Raw genomic sequence first — 15,134 nt, forward strand, 5'->3', positions numbered from 1 at the left:
ATCAGGGGCCTAGCTGTAAAAGGAAAGGCAGCAAATGCAAATTCAAATGACAGTCACTACTGTTGTAAAATGACCACGGACAACTGGAAGTTTTAAAAGCTTTATCTAAAGTTCGTTTTCATCAAGCATCAAACTTACAAGAATAAGGCAATCAATAACCAAGATAACGAAAAGTACATAACTATAGGAAAATAAAGTCAGGGTAATCATGAAAATACTAATATGAGATGCAACAAGAAATACTATGCATTCAGGGTAAGAGTGCTTTAGACAAATTAAGTAAGGCCGTTCTAGACCATATCAGGAAATGACAAACTGCAATGCAAAATATGATTTCTAAAAGGTAGGATAACATAGGAACAAGTTTAAGAAAATATGCAATTGACTTTTCGTTTCAATAGTTGCGGCAAAAAGCATGGAAAAATCAACATGTGCAAGGTGTCTCTTTATTAAAGCAAAAGACAGAAATATAGAAAGGTGCAAGTTTAAAGAATTTAGAGCAGTATTTACCTAGACTGGTGTGGAAACCAAACCCTGGCCACGGGTTCGTTAAGGACAGGAAACCCTCAAGGAAGGACACCCCTCAAAGTACAGCAGGTGCAGAATGGACACCCAGGACAGGACAGGATACCCTCAGATTAGGAATCAGGACAGGACCCTCAGGACAGGACAGCAAACCCTCAGGACAGGACCGCTCAGGACAAGACCGCACCCGCAGTTTGGAAGCAACGCCTGCGCTCCACCCTCTCTGCAGCTATCGATCAAGACCCCGATTGGGTCAGCGAACTCCCAGCAAAGTGCTTCGCCAGCACTTTAAGGTTCAGTAGAACCTTAGTCTATGGTCAATTTCTGACAGAGTGCTCCGCAGCGCTCTGTATCTTCAGTCACCTATTGAGTACGATGGGTCAGTGACAGGTCAGCTAAACCAGACAAGTCGGACAATTTCCCTAGGTGAACCCAGGGTAGATATACAGTTTGGGGACGGTGTACCACCCCCCAATATTGCAAAGTGTCAGAATCCCTCAATTTGGATTGGTCCTAAGGTAGGCTTTGGGTAACACACCAATCATAACACACTATTTGGATGCTTAATTTGCATCTCTGGGTACCGCCTAGCAAGATTGGGATTCCCATGAGAAACTGCACGGCAAATAGTAGCGCAACACACAATGTATCATATAAGGAACAACTTTCTCCGTTCTCGTAGGGCAGAGGTGGCTTTCCCATGAGCATCTTGACTGTGGCTGCCAGCTGGCTGAGTTCCACTGTCCATTGTTGCCACCTTTCAGTGCACCACGAGTCTGCGCAGAAGAGACCCTCAATATGGCTCCCAACCGGTTCGGACCCCCATTTCCCGCAGTACATGAAAAGTAAGCGAGAACAAATTAATACATAGAAATAACATTATGAAAACACATCACAGGGTTTGTAATTTCAACTTATCACTATAAAATATACTTATGAAACCTAAATGTTAGCTACATATAAACAGACACAAGAGCAGTGGCACGAGCAGTACCACGTTACTGGCAAAGCTATCTATTACGCATGCGCATCTATTTTCCCTCCAACTCTGCAAACACATCAGGACACGTGAGTGTGACTGACGCATGCGCAGTAACTAAATACAAGCGGCGGCCATGTTAAATGACTCGAGTAAATTATTTTAGTAAAACACATAGGCAAGCTTCATGGAAACTTAAAATAAACGTTAGTAAGACGTACAACTTATTACCTTATTACACATAGACGAGGTTCATGAATACGGCAAGTCGCAAAATATGCGAAGCTTTGCTTCATCACATATAACGCTGAATACAAGCATCAGGCGCTTAGATCTTGCCGTGTCCTGAGGCGGAAAGCCGGGACTTTTGCTCCTCATTTTAAAAACTGAATATTGTGTGTGAACGGACTTGTTTGCTTTTTAACTCACTCACTTTCACCTGGGCACTGTAGAGCAGCGCTTGGCTCGAGCAGCAACCTTCAGCGCTACCACGCTGCCTCGACCCCCTCCTACGCCCACAACAAACTCGGCACCGCGTCGACGGTGGCCACGCCCCCTTTAGGCCACGCCCCCCTTCGCGCCAACATATATCGCTGAATACAAGCGTCAGGCGCTTAGATCTTGCCGTGTCCTGAGGCGGAAAGCCGGGACTTTTGCTACTCATTTTAAAAACTGAATATTGTGTGTGAACGGACTTGTTTGCTTTTTTAACTCACTCACTCTCACCTGGGCACTGTAGAGCAGCGCTTGGCTCGAGCAGCAACCTTCAGCGCTACCACGCTGCCTCGTCCTCCTCCTACGCCCACAACAAACTCGGCACCGTGTCGATGGTGGCCACGCCCCCTTTAGGCCACGCTCCCCTTCGCGCCAACATATAACGCTGAATACAAGCGTCAGGCGCTTAGATCTTGCCGTGTCCTGAGGCGGAAAGCCGGGACTTTTGCTCCTCATTTTAAAAACTGAATATTGTGTGTGAACGGACTTGTTTGCTTTTTTAACTCACTCACTCTCACCTGGGCACTGTAGAGCAGCGCTTGGCTCGAGCAGCAACCTTCAGCGCTACCACGCTGCCTCGTCCCCCTCCTACGCCCACAACAAATTCGGCACCGCGTCGACGGTGGCCACGCCCCCTTTAGGCCACGCCCCCCTTCGCGCCAACATATAACGCTGAATACAAGCGTCAGGCGCTTAGATCTTGCCGTGTCCTGAGGCGGAAAGCCGGGACTTTTGCTCCTCATTTTAAAAACTGAATATTGTGTGTGAACGGACTTGTTTGCTTTTTTAACTCAATCACTCTCACCTGGGCACTGTAGAGCAGTGCTTGGCTCGAGCAGCAACCTTCAGCGCTACCACGCTGCCTCGTCCCCCTCCTACGCCCACAACAAACTCGGCACCGCGTCGACGGTGGCCACGCCCCCTTTAGGCCACGCCCCCCTTCGCGCCAACATATAACGCTGAATACAAGCGTCAGGCGCTTAGATCTTGCCGTGTCCTGAGGCGGAAAGCCGGGACTTTTGCTCCTCATTTTAAAAACTGAATATTGTGTGTGAACGGACTTGTTTGCTTTTTTAACTCACTCACTCTCACCTGGGCACTGTAGAGCAGCGCTTGGCTCGAGCAGCAACCTTCAGCACTACCACGCTGCCTCGTCCCCCTCCTACGCCCACAACAAACTCGGCACCGCGTCGACGGTGGCCACGCCCCCTTTAGGCCACGCCCCCCTTCGCGCCAACATATAACGCTGAATACAAGCGTCAGGCGCTTAGATCTTGCCGTGTCCTGAGGCGGAAAGCCGGGACTTTTGCTCCTCATTTTAAAAACTGAATATTGTGTGTGAACGGACTTGTTTGCTTTTTAACTCACTCACTTTTACCTGGGCACTGTAGAGCAGCGCTTGGCTCGAGCAGCAACCTTCAGCGCTACCACGCTGCCTCGACCCCCTCCTACGCCCACAACAAACTCGGCACCGCGTCGACGGTGGCCACGCCCCCTTTAGGCCACGCCCCCCTTCGCGCCAACATATAACGCTGAATACAAGCATCAGGCGCTTAGATCTTGCCGTGTCCTGAGGCGGAAAGCCGGGACTTTTGCTCCTCATTTTAAAAACTGAATATTGTGTGTGAACGGACTTGTTTGCTTTTTTAACTCACTCACTCTCACCTGGGCACTGTAGAGCAGCGCTTGGCTCGAGCAGCAACCTTCAGCGCTACCACGCTGCCTCGTCCCCCTCCTACGCCCACAACAAACTCGGCACCGCGTCGACGGTGGCCACGCCCCCTTTAGGCCACGCCCCCCTTCGCGCCAACATATGATAGAGCGCCTGAGGTCACCCAGCCAATGATTTCGCCGTTTCCGGCTTCAGGGCCCATATACTTTCAATTCACACTATTCATTGACCAGGCGACTTCACGGGCTACTACCAATTTGTGTGTGTTCCCTACTGTTATTACTCAGAGTACCCGACTTACCATCCACCGACACGGGTACCTATGACCTCAACGGATCAGGGGCCCCCTTTAGGCCATGCCCCCTTTAGGCCACGCCCCTTTTAGGCCGCGCCCCTTTAGGCCACACCCCTTCTAACATCGCTTTCATAATGTGCCTGGCCAGGAAGCGCAGCGGACGAGCGCAGCGGGAGCGCCGTTTGTGCGCCAAAGGCGCGCCTAAGGCAAGCCCGTCTGCGCCCGTCTGCGCCCGTCTGCGCCCGTCTGCGCCCGCCGTCTGCGCCCGTCTGCGCCCGCCTGCGCCCGTCTGCGCCCGTCTGCGCCCGTCTGCGCCCGTCTGCGCCCGCCTGCGCCCGTCTGCGCCCGTCTGCGCCCGTCTGCGCCCGTCTGCGCCCGTCTGCGCCCGTCTGCGCCCGTCTGCGCCCGTCCGCGCTTGAACGGGCTTAGGGCTAGAACCTATGCCGGGTTCAGTCCTCAAGAGGGTAAGCTATTCGCGCCGGGCCCTTCTAAGTCTAAGACCCACCACTAACACAATGTGTATATTCCTGATGTAGATGGATCCTTCACTAACTGTGCTCTATGTCACCCTGTCCATCTACAACTGAACGATCCACCTACCTCACACTCTGGCTTAAAACTAGCTGCATTGAACTGCAGGTCGCTCCCCATGCACGCTTTGCTTATCAATCACCTGCTTAGGGACCACGACCTTGACATACTGTTCCTCACGGAAACATGGCTTAGCACCCACTCTGACTCGGATGTGGTGTTAGCCCTACCCCCGGGCTTCCTCATCCAGTCCCAGCCACGCCCCTCTGGCCGAGGAGGCGGTATAGCCATCCTGTACCGGGATCATCTCTCTTGCAGAACTAGCAATGCACACATCTCAGACGCTGAAAGTTGCCATTTCACCTTCCAGCTGGCCCCGACCACATCTCTGGCAGGCCTTCTCGTATATCGCCCCCCCGGCCATTTCGGCCCCTTTGCCAGCTCCCTTCTAGAATCAATATCATTACTGGCCCTTTCAACATCTAATTTCATCGTACTAGGGGACCTTAATATCCACTTCGATGACCCTCTAGACACAGGGGCCGCCGACCTGATCCTTGACCTGGCTGCCTACGGTCTCCAATTGGCCAACTCTGGAGCCACCCATATCAAGGGTCACCTGCTAGACCCGGTCTTCACCAATGTCCACTCCCTCCAGGCCAAGGCGGCCCTCCCCCTTCCTTGGACTGACCATTTTTTGGTCCCTTTCTTCTGGCCAGGAGAATTCAGGAAGCCTCACAAGCCCGTCACTTACACCCGGGACAGGGCATGGTCCAGACTCTCTGCGGAGGACTGGGCTAGAGCCTTGGACTCTACAATCCCTGCCCCCGCAGAGGATCCCACCACAGCAGATAATAACTTTAGGAAGTGGATCTCCAACTCCCTGGATTCTATCCTCCCCTTAAAAACCCGCCAAGATAAAAACGGAAAGACTGGATCAGCCCCCTGGTTCAGCCCGGAACTCAGAGCCCTCCGCAAGGAATGCAAAAAAGCGGAGCGACTGTGGAGAAAGGACTGGCTCCACTCCAATAAGGATGCTTACCGAAGGTCGGTGAGAACCTATAAATCTGCCCTGAAACTCACCAAAGCCTCATATTACGATGCAAGAATAAAAAATGCCACCAACTCGGCGAGAGAATCATACCTCATAGCCAAAGAGCTGCTGAAAATACCATCACCCCCCTCCCCCAACAGGTCCCTTCCAGGTAGGAGCGACGAACTGGCAACTTACTTTGACTCCAAAATCTCCCATATCCTGGCCTCACTTCCACCAGCCAGCCAGCCAAACTACAGGGACACTTACGCATCTGATATCCACCCAGGAATTACCCCTCGCCCACAGTTGACAGATTTTAGGGCGGTCTCTCTGGACGAAGTAGGAAAAACTCTGGCCAAGATGAAAAGCGGCTCCCCTTGTGACCCTGCCCCCATGAGATTCCTGAAAGCAGTCGCCTCCACTATCGTACCCCCTATCACGGAGTTGATCAACACCTCGCTGTCTAAAGGCTCCATCCCCCCAAGTTGGAAGGGGGCAGTAGTTAAAGCCCTTCTAAAAAAAAAAAAACTTGATCCCGCCGATCTGGCCAATTACAGGCCGATCTCGCTCCTCTCGGGTATCAGCAAAGTGGCCGAAAAACTTGTCAACGTCCAACTATCCCAGTTTTTCGAATCCAACAATCTACTTCGTCAATCCCAAACTGGGTTTCGCCCTGGCCACGGCACGGACACTGCCCTCCTCGCTGTCATCGAAGAGGCAAGGTGCATTTTGGATTCCGGGGGGTCAGTGGCAGTGATCCTCCTGGACCTTAGTGCAGCCTTTGACACGGTGATTACCGTGTCTTGCTCCACCGGCTGGCCAGGATGGGACTCGGGGGCACCGCATTGGCCTGGATAGAGTCGTTCCTGTCGGGCCGCTCATTCCAGGTCTGGGATGGCAACTCCCGCTCAGCCTCCCTGCCTCTGTCTAGCGGGGTCCCCCAGGGGTCCTCGCTAAGTGCCACCCTGTTTAATGCCTATATGGCTCCTCTGGAGGACGTAGTTGCCCCATTCTGTATCAAGATTGTGAGTTATGCGGACGACACGCAGCTGGTCGTCTCGCTCTCACATCTTGACCACTGCCCAGATAACCTGTTGAACTGCTTCCAGGAAACCCACCTCTGGATGTGCGAGTCATCACTTAAGCTCAACGGTTCCTAAACCGAAGTCATGCTGCTGGGCAAGAAATGGGCAGCTATTCCACCAGCTGTCTGGCCCGAAACTTTCGGCGAGGTGCCCGCCCCGAAGAAAGAAATTAAAACCCTAGGGGTTTGGCTCGAACCAGACCTGTCCATGAAAACTCAGGCATCCAAGACAGCGGGAACCTGCTTTGGACTCATGCGCTCAATTTGCAAGATCCTTCCGCTGCTCCCTCCTCCATCTAGGAAACTCTTGGTCCAAGGCCTGATCCTTGCTCGATTGGACTACAGTAACACCGTCTACCTAGGAGCCCCTGAGACCACTCTGGCAAAGCTTCAACGCACCCAGAATGCGGCCGCACGAATGCTGATGAATCTTCCCTCTAGAGTCTCGGCCAGACCAGCACTCAAGGCCCTTCACTGGCTCCCAGTGCGAGAGAGGATACAGTTTAAGGCTATGTGTACCGTCCATAAACTTTTCAACGGTCTAGGCCCCTCGATCTTGAGAGACATGGTCACCCCGTATAAAGCATCTAGATCCCTGCACTCGGACTATGAGCGACTGGCCAATGTCCCAAGATTTAGGAGGGCTCGCACTGGTGGTCGACGCTTCTCAGTAAAAGCGTCCTCAGGCTGGAACTTGCTCCCACGTTACCTGAGGCTGGAACCCTGCTACCTGCGTTTTCGTAAACAGCTAAAAACCCTCCTTTTTCCCAAATAGGACCTTCTTTTCCTTCCTGGTCATAGCAAGCTCTTATAGCGCGGGGATGCCTCCGGGTCACCAGGCGCTCTACAAATCGCTAAATAAATAAATATCCAAGTACCAATAGAAGAGAGACCATCAGTAAGTCTCTTCCATGCATTATCAATTTCCAGTGGTTTCAGTTCTTCTTCCATATGAGTAATGTTCCTTACATACCTTCCAATTTCAACACTTTTATCTAGTATGTAAGTGCAACAATGTTGTGCTTTCAACATTCTACAAACTCTGCACTCTTTTGCCAATAATATGTCAAGAGCAAGTCGATTTTGTAAAATCATTGATCTGAACGCAACAAATTCGGTATTGATCAATAAAAATCCTCCAGCAGTGTCAGTCGATAAACGATCCACTACTGTAGATAATTTACACATTCTTAAAGTATTCAGAACCACTCCCACTGAAGGTATCAACTCACAAAATATATCGCCTACAATTTCTGCAAAACGATCTCTTTTATAATAGTTCATTTCCAATGCTTCCAGTGATTCTTTTTACATGGTATACCTTTGGGGATACTATTCCGAAATAGCAACTCCCATACCAATGATCAGGTAGCTTAAAGTAAGCTTTATTCCCACAAATATAATAAACTCCAGGAAATACTGGGTCAGTTCCCCCTTTTAGTCCATATCCCCCAATTATGAGGAAATTGTGTTCACATTCACTGGAACCGATGAATACATTGTTATACTCGGTTTTCTTTCTGTGGAGACAGATTTTCCCCATCTTTTCAGAATCCAAAGACATAGCAGCGTGAGGATTGCCAGTTGCCATAAATTCCTCCCTTTCGGCCCATTTCGGTATCTGGGGTTTCGTTACAGTGGCTTTTCTTTGGAAATCCTCTCTCCTTTTCTCTACTAAGTTTAAAAATACCTTTTCTTCTTCATGTAAACTACATGTTAGATTGTCTTTGTGTGCGTTAGCTATATCTATTTCTTCCATTGTTAGGAAAAATTCACCAAAGAATTGGGTATCTTTAGCACTAAGGACAGGATTCATTCTTTTACGGACAGGAATATCAGGAAAAATAACATGTATGTTAGAATAATAATACTGCAACCTTCCAGTGTTCTAAAACAAACTAGTTAATATGCTACAGGAAATTCCATAAGTCGGGCGTAAATGATGGTAGGTAACACCTTCAGCGACAGAAGTAGGCAATTTCTTACAAACATCACCAACAAACAATCACTAATTTGCCTAGTCTCTACATAATGTACTAATAGACTAGCAAAAACAAATTCATGCTCATCCGGATCTACTGGGGAAAGCCCGGCATAAATCTCTGCTCGGAGACTATAAGAAGGCGATTTTAGAGGCAAAAAGGATTTATTTCACCAACCTTACATCTTCTCTTAAATCCCCCAGAGATCTTTTTAACATCCTTGACTCTATGTCAACACCTAGATCAGTTGATCCTACTATTGAAACCCAGGAACTGTGTAACAACATAGCAAGTTTCTTCCACTCTAAGATTGCCGATATTTATAGGGCTCTTGAAATCAATAACCAGGAACTTGATGCTAATGGGGTAGGCTCCCCCTCTTCAACTCCTTGTACTGTTGAGAAAGCTGATGTCCCGCCGAAACCGCAGCTCTTAGGTTTTCCCCTTCTATCTTTAGAAGACCTCAATCTTCTTCTCGATGCTACCAAGGCTTGCTCGCCTCTCGACCCATGCCCTTTAAAAACTCTGAAGTCCTGCAGAGGCTTGGTTCTCCCTCATTTATTAGAGGTTATGAACCTGGCAATTCGTGAAGGGATTTTTCCATCCTCCTGGAAGACTGTCGTTGTCAGACCTTTGCTAAAAAAGCCTTCCCTGGACCATGGAATACTAAAAAATGATCGTCCCATCTCTTTACTTCCGGCTCCAGCTAAGATCCTGGAGTCCCATATAAACCGTCATCTATCTGTTTTCATCGATAGTTCCAACCTATTAGACATCTCTCAGCATGGGTTTCGATCATCCCATAGCACTGAGTCGGCACTCACGGTTGTGATTAATACCATCCGAGCTGAGGTTGACAGGGGACACCCATCGCTGCTACTATTATTAGATCTCACAGCAGCGTTTGACACCTTGTCCCCGTCAATACTGATCTCGAGGCTCAGGGATATCGGAGTTGGGGGCTTGGCCCTCAGTTTACTCTCTTCCTTTCTCCATCATAGGGAGCAGAGAGTTAAAATGGGCAACTTCTTCTCCGATTCTCAAGAAGTGCAATGTGGGGTCCCTCGGGGCTCTTCATTGAGCCCTTTATTATTTAACATCTACGTCACCCCACTTGCCAAGGTTATAAGATCCTTTGGGCTGGATGTGTTATCGTCGCCGATGACACCCAGATCCTGGTATCTATCACCCAGCCGGCCAGTGAGATTGCCCCTAAGTTTAGAGCCTGTATGGAAGCAGTGGCAAACTGTATGGTTCGTAATTTTCTAAAACTAAACGGCGACAAGACCGAAATTATGGTCTTTGGTGGTAGCCAGGATCTTTGGTCTAAGGAATGGTGGCCTCTGTCCCTGGGAGATTGTCCTTGCCCTACTTCTGTTGCTAGGAACCTGGGTGTCCAAATTGACCCGGCCTTATCTTTTGACTCCCAGGTAAACAGGACGGTGTCAACTTGTTGCGGCATCATCAGAATTCTTAAGAAGTTAGCCCTCTACTTATCCTTGGCAGCTCGGAAACAAGCTACAGCTGCCTTGGTTTTATCGAGGCTTGATTACTGCAATGCCCTATACGGTGGCATTAGCAAAGCCTCCATTTATCGTCTCCAAATGGTACAGAATGCTGCGGCCAGAATGGTTTTAACTCTCCCCAGGCGATCTTCTGCCACTATGGCAAGAAAGGACCTTCACTGGCTCCCTATTGCCTCTAGGATTACCTTTAAACTCCTGTGCTTAGCCCATGGTGCTTTTTACGGCACAGGCTCAGAAGGTATCAGGGCCCTTCTGTGCGTGTATTCCCCCAGTAGAACCCTCCGGTCTTCCTCCAAGAATTTGCTTGTGGTCCCCAAGTTCACAAAGGCAAAGTGGGGAGGCAGAGCTTTTTCTGTTTTAGCCCCTAAACTTTGGAACTCTCTCCCTTTGGAACTCACTAACCAATCCTCTTTAGCGGTCTTCAAATAACACCTGAAGACCTGGCTTTTCTCCCAGGCATATTAGGGACTGCGCCTTGTGCTGGCTTCCTTGTTCATCTATCTGGTAATGTGGATCTTTTGTTTGTCTGTCTGGCGCCTTGATGCCCCTTGGGGCGAAGTTTTGCGCGGTATAAAAATGCTAATCATTCTTTCATTCATTCATTCCAGTTTAATTTCTATTTCTAATGTGATGTAATTCTATCTCATCTGGTGCTTCTAAATCTACTCTATCTTGTTTGTGGTGCAATATCTTTCCGTGTATACTAGTGTCGTTTTGCTTAGCAGCCATCAAGTATGGTATTGCTATTGTCAGTCCTAGCCATACTATAGTACTATCAATGCACTCTTTATGCATATCCTACAGCATGCCTTTATACAACTTACTCTCAAGTTTCCAGTAACTTTTATTAGCCATTTTTGACTAAGGAAGCTTAACCCCTCTTTGAGAATTAACAAAGAATACACCTGTGATTTATCTCAAGTTAGTCTCACTTCTTCAATATCTTGATCAGCAATCAATTCTTCATCACCGATTTTCTAGATTTTCGAAATCTTCAAGGATGATGTATGTCCATTCAGGGCCTTTGAACTTATTGTTCAGCTTTTTCAGGCATGGACTTCTTCTTTGATTGCTGGTGGATGGTTCAGTTTGACTTGTCACTTCGTTCACCTGTTCAGGTTCTTCATCTATTGTTACTAGGCAATATTTCAGTCTTTTAACAAAACCAGACCATTTATCACCTTTTCTGAGTCTTTTGGCTGGCACTATACTTTCTGATTATTCAAGTGTTCTTTTGTTTTCTTTAAGTTGTACTGATCCTTCTATCCTAATCTGATCTGATTCAGAATATGACTGTGTTGGGCCTGGAGTTTTTCTTCGTCCTGAATCCTTTTGACTACCCCGGTCTGATCCTGCACAGGTCTTGCAGATTCTTGATTGTCTTCCGCCTGTGCGTTTTGACTAGTACCTATCTGTCCCTCCTTAGACAATGGAACTCTGGTAGGTGTGTCGTTGGTCTGAGTATATTGCTCTTTCCTTCTCTGGTCATCTTCATGATTACCATTGGCTTGGGTTTCTGTAATCTGAGTACGTTCTCGTCATCACTATCAGTCTGACTATCTAAGTATGTTTGGCTTCTTGTTCCCACTCTGATTTCAGGTATGTCAACCACTGGGATCCATTCATCCTGACTGGTGCTCGGTTGCTCTCCGTTAACTACTTCAGGATCAACTTCTTGAGACCCTTCAGCTGCACAACCTTCAGCTTCAACTTCGTCAGGTTCTGGTATCCGTTTGGTATGGCTGGCATGGATCCAGTTTGGGATTCCTTTCAACTTTACAGCTGTGGTGGTGACCAATATCATTTGTTCTGGTTTTCCCCACCTTGGTGCTAGACAAGATTCCAGAGTGTGATTCTTTATTACAACCCAATCTCCAGGGTTCAAGTCATGTGCTGGAGTTGAATGTCTGGCTTCTGCATCTTCCCCAACCTGGTGAGAGAGAGAACGCACTTGGTCAGCCAACTCTTTGCAGTACTCCAACACTAAATCATCAGATATAGTTAACAGCTGATGTCCTGGCACACATGCTTGCCTCATTGCCCTTCCCATGACTATCTCATGGGGACTCAAGCCTGTTTTAGTCCCATCAGAACAAGAGGTAAAGCATCAGGCCATTCCAAATGGGTAGATTCACACATCTTTCCCAAACTTGCTTTGATTGTGCCAGTTATTTGTTCTACCACTCCTGAAGCCTCTGGGCGATATGCACAGTGCAGTCTTTGCTCAATTTAGAATGCTTCACAAATTAGGCTGATTATTTCATTATTAAAGTACCTTCCTCGGTCTGATTCAATTGTTACTGGAAAACCGAACCTTGGGATGAGTTTCGGCAAGAAAAGTTTTGCTACAGTTATGCTATCGTTCCTGCAAGTAGGGTATGCCTACACCCATTTTGAAAACAGGCAGACAATGACCAAAATATATTTCAATCCTCGACAAGCAGGTAACTGAATGAAATCAATTTGAAATCTAATAAAAGGGCCTTCTGCTTTCCCAATTTTCCCAGGGCACACTACAGTTTTCTTACCAGGATTTAATCGTTGACATGTAAGGCATCTCTGGCAAAGACTCTCTGCTATGTTCCTGAACTTCGCATTGAACCAGTCCCTTCTAAACAATCTCACCATAGCATCTCTTCCTATGTGTGTGTCCCCATGGTACATTCTAGCCATTGGTGCAAGCATACAGTCAGGTAACACTAGTCTCCCATCTAGGTAGACTATTATGCCATCTTCAGGTCTCACTCAACACCCTATCTTCTACCAGTCTTCATTTTCTTTGGGCTCTGACACGGTTTGTAAATCTCTCACTTCCTCCCATGTATTCACACCACACAATAGCATAAGTAGGCAGCTGTTTCCACATGCTTCAATTTTCTTGTTTATTGCCATTTTATATTTGGCACAGTGTTGAGCCACTTGGTCAGCATAATGATTACCAGCTGTCACTCTGTCACTCTGTCAGTTCCGGATTGGTGAGCAGCACATTTGACCACGGCTAATTCTTTAGGTAATTGAATTGCTTCAAGTAATTCCTTCACATATTGTCCATTTTTGACAGGAGATCCTGAAGAAGTCATGAACTCCCTTTGCATCCAGAGTTGGCCAAAGTCATGCACAACCCCGTAACCATACTGGCTATCAGTGTAAATGGTTACTCTTCAATTATATCCAATTTTGCAGGCTTTTATTAAAGCAATCAATTTTCCTATTTGTGCAGACTTGACTCCTGGTAAACAGGATGCTTCAACTATGTTTGATAGAGTGGATACTGCAAAAGCAGCGCTTAGTCCTCCATCATGGCACATACACGAGCCATCTACAAATAACTCATGATCTAGGTCTTTTAAAGGTTCTTCCAAGGTCTGTGCGAGGTTTGTACTGAATTCAGTTAAGTTGATATAATCATGTTTGACTTCCTCTCTAACTTCATCAAAGTGAGAATTGGGCAACAAGGTTGCTGGATTTAAAATAGTGCATCTCACTATTGTCACGTTCTCTGAGCCAAGGATAATTCTTTCGTACTTAGTCATCCGACTAGGTGTTAGGTGCTGAGTGCGTGTTCTCGTTAACAGAATCGCAACTGAATATGGAACATACACTGTTACAGGATGTCCCATGACAATGGACTCACTTTGCTCAAGACTCATGCATGTTGCAGCTACTGCTTTCAGACAACCTGGCAGTGCAGATGCCACTGGGTCTAACGTTGCAGAAATATATGCCACAGGTCGTCACATTAACCCATGGGTCTGGGTTAAGACTGAAAGTGCACAATTGTCTCTCGTGTCACAAAATACTGCAAACTCTTTTAAATAATCTGGCATCCCTAATGCTGGAGCTTCACACAGGCAGTTACGCAGTTTTAGGAAAGCTGTCATCCCACTCGACTGGGTCTCTTGCTCGTTTCTTTGTCATTTGAATCAGTGGCTTTGCAAGTACTGCGAATCCCTCAATCCACTGCCTGCAATAACCTACAACTCCAAGAAACATTCTGATTTCTTTCTGAGTTTGGGGTAATTTAATGTTTTGAATTATTTTGATTCGTTAAGATGTCAGTCTTGTGACCCCTCTTTCTATCTGGTGCCCTAAATACTTTACTGAGGTTGTACAGTATTGCAATTTCTCTGGAGGTACCTTATGTCCACCTTTTGCTAAATGGTTCAGCATTGCAATGGAATCCATTACACAGTCATTTCTTGTTCTCGATGCCAGTAATAGGTAATCGATATACTGCACCAGGATAGATTTTCCAGGCAACATCAGTGATTCAAGGCACTTTTTCAGAATCTGATTAAACATGGATGGACTTTACATGTACCCCTGAGGGACACGATTCCAAACGTAAACATGGTCGTCCACTTTCAACAAAAATAAAAATTTGCTATCTGGATGCAGCGGGATGGAAAAGAAAGCATGGCATAAATCAATCACAGTGAACCATCCAGCTCCCCATGGTATTTGATACAGAATCACAGTTGGATTTGGTACTACTGGGCAACATGAGACGACAATTTTATTAATTTTTCTGAGGTCTAGGACCACCCTGCACTTTCCGTTTGGTTTCTTTATGCCAATTATAGGTCAATTACAAGGACTGCTCATTATTTCTTCCAAGATACCTTGTTCAACCAAACGCCCTATTTCTAGTGCGACTCCTGCTTTTATTTCGGGACTCATTTTATACTGCCGAATATTTGGGTAAACTGCACCTTCTTTCACTGTCACTTTTATGGGATCAACATCTGCCATTAGGCGTACCTCTTTCCCAGTAAAATCCCACCCATCAGAATCTACAAAAGTCTTTAGTTCTCCTGGTAAATCTTCCAAAGACATCTTTTTAACTTCTGTTTCTTGTCTCGCTAGCATAATTTTATACACTGCGTCCTCATCTAGAGTCTGAATTTCAACACCATTTGGTGCACAAAAGATTGTGCAGTTCATTTTGCACAGTAGATCCCTTCCTAGCAAGTTTACAAGGCTTGAATCACACACTACGAATTTGTGCA

At 47.1% G+C, this 15,134-nt stretch overlaps 1 protein-coding gene across 1 annotated transcript in view; it reads left to right on the plus strand.

Moving 5' to 3' along the window:
• MCOLN2 (mucolipin TRP cation channel 2) overlaps positions 1 to 15,134 on the plus strand; it is a 566,096-nt gene that overhangs the window by 401,786 nt on the left and 149,176 nt on the right. The window lies entirely within an intron of this gene.

The sequence above is a fragment of the Lissotriton helveticus genome, chromosome 1_1, assembly GCF_964261635.1.
Source record: "Lissotriton helveticus chromosome 1_1, aLisHel1.1, whole genome shotgun sequence".
Taxonomy (NCBI): Eukaryota; Metazoa; Chordata; class Amphibia; order Caudata; family Salamandridae; genus Lissotriton; species Lissotriton helveticus.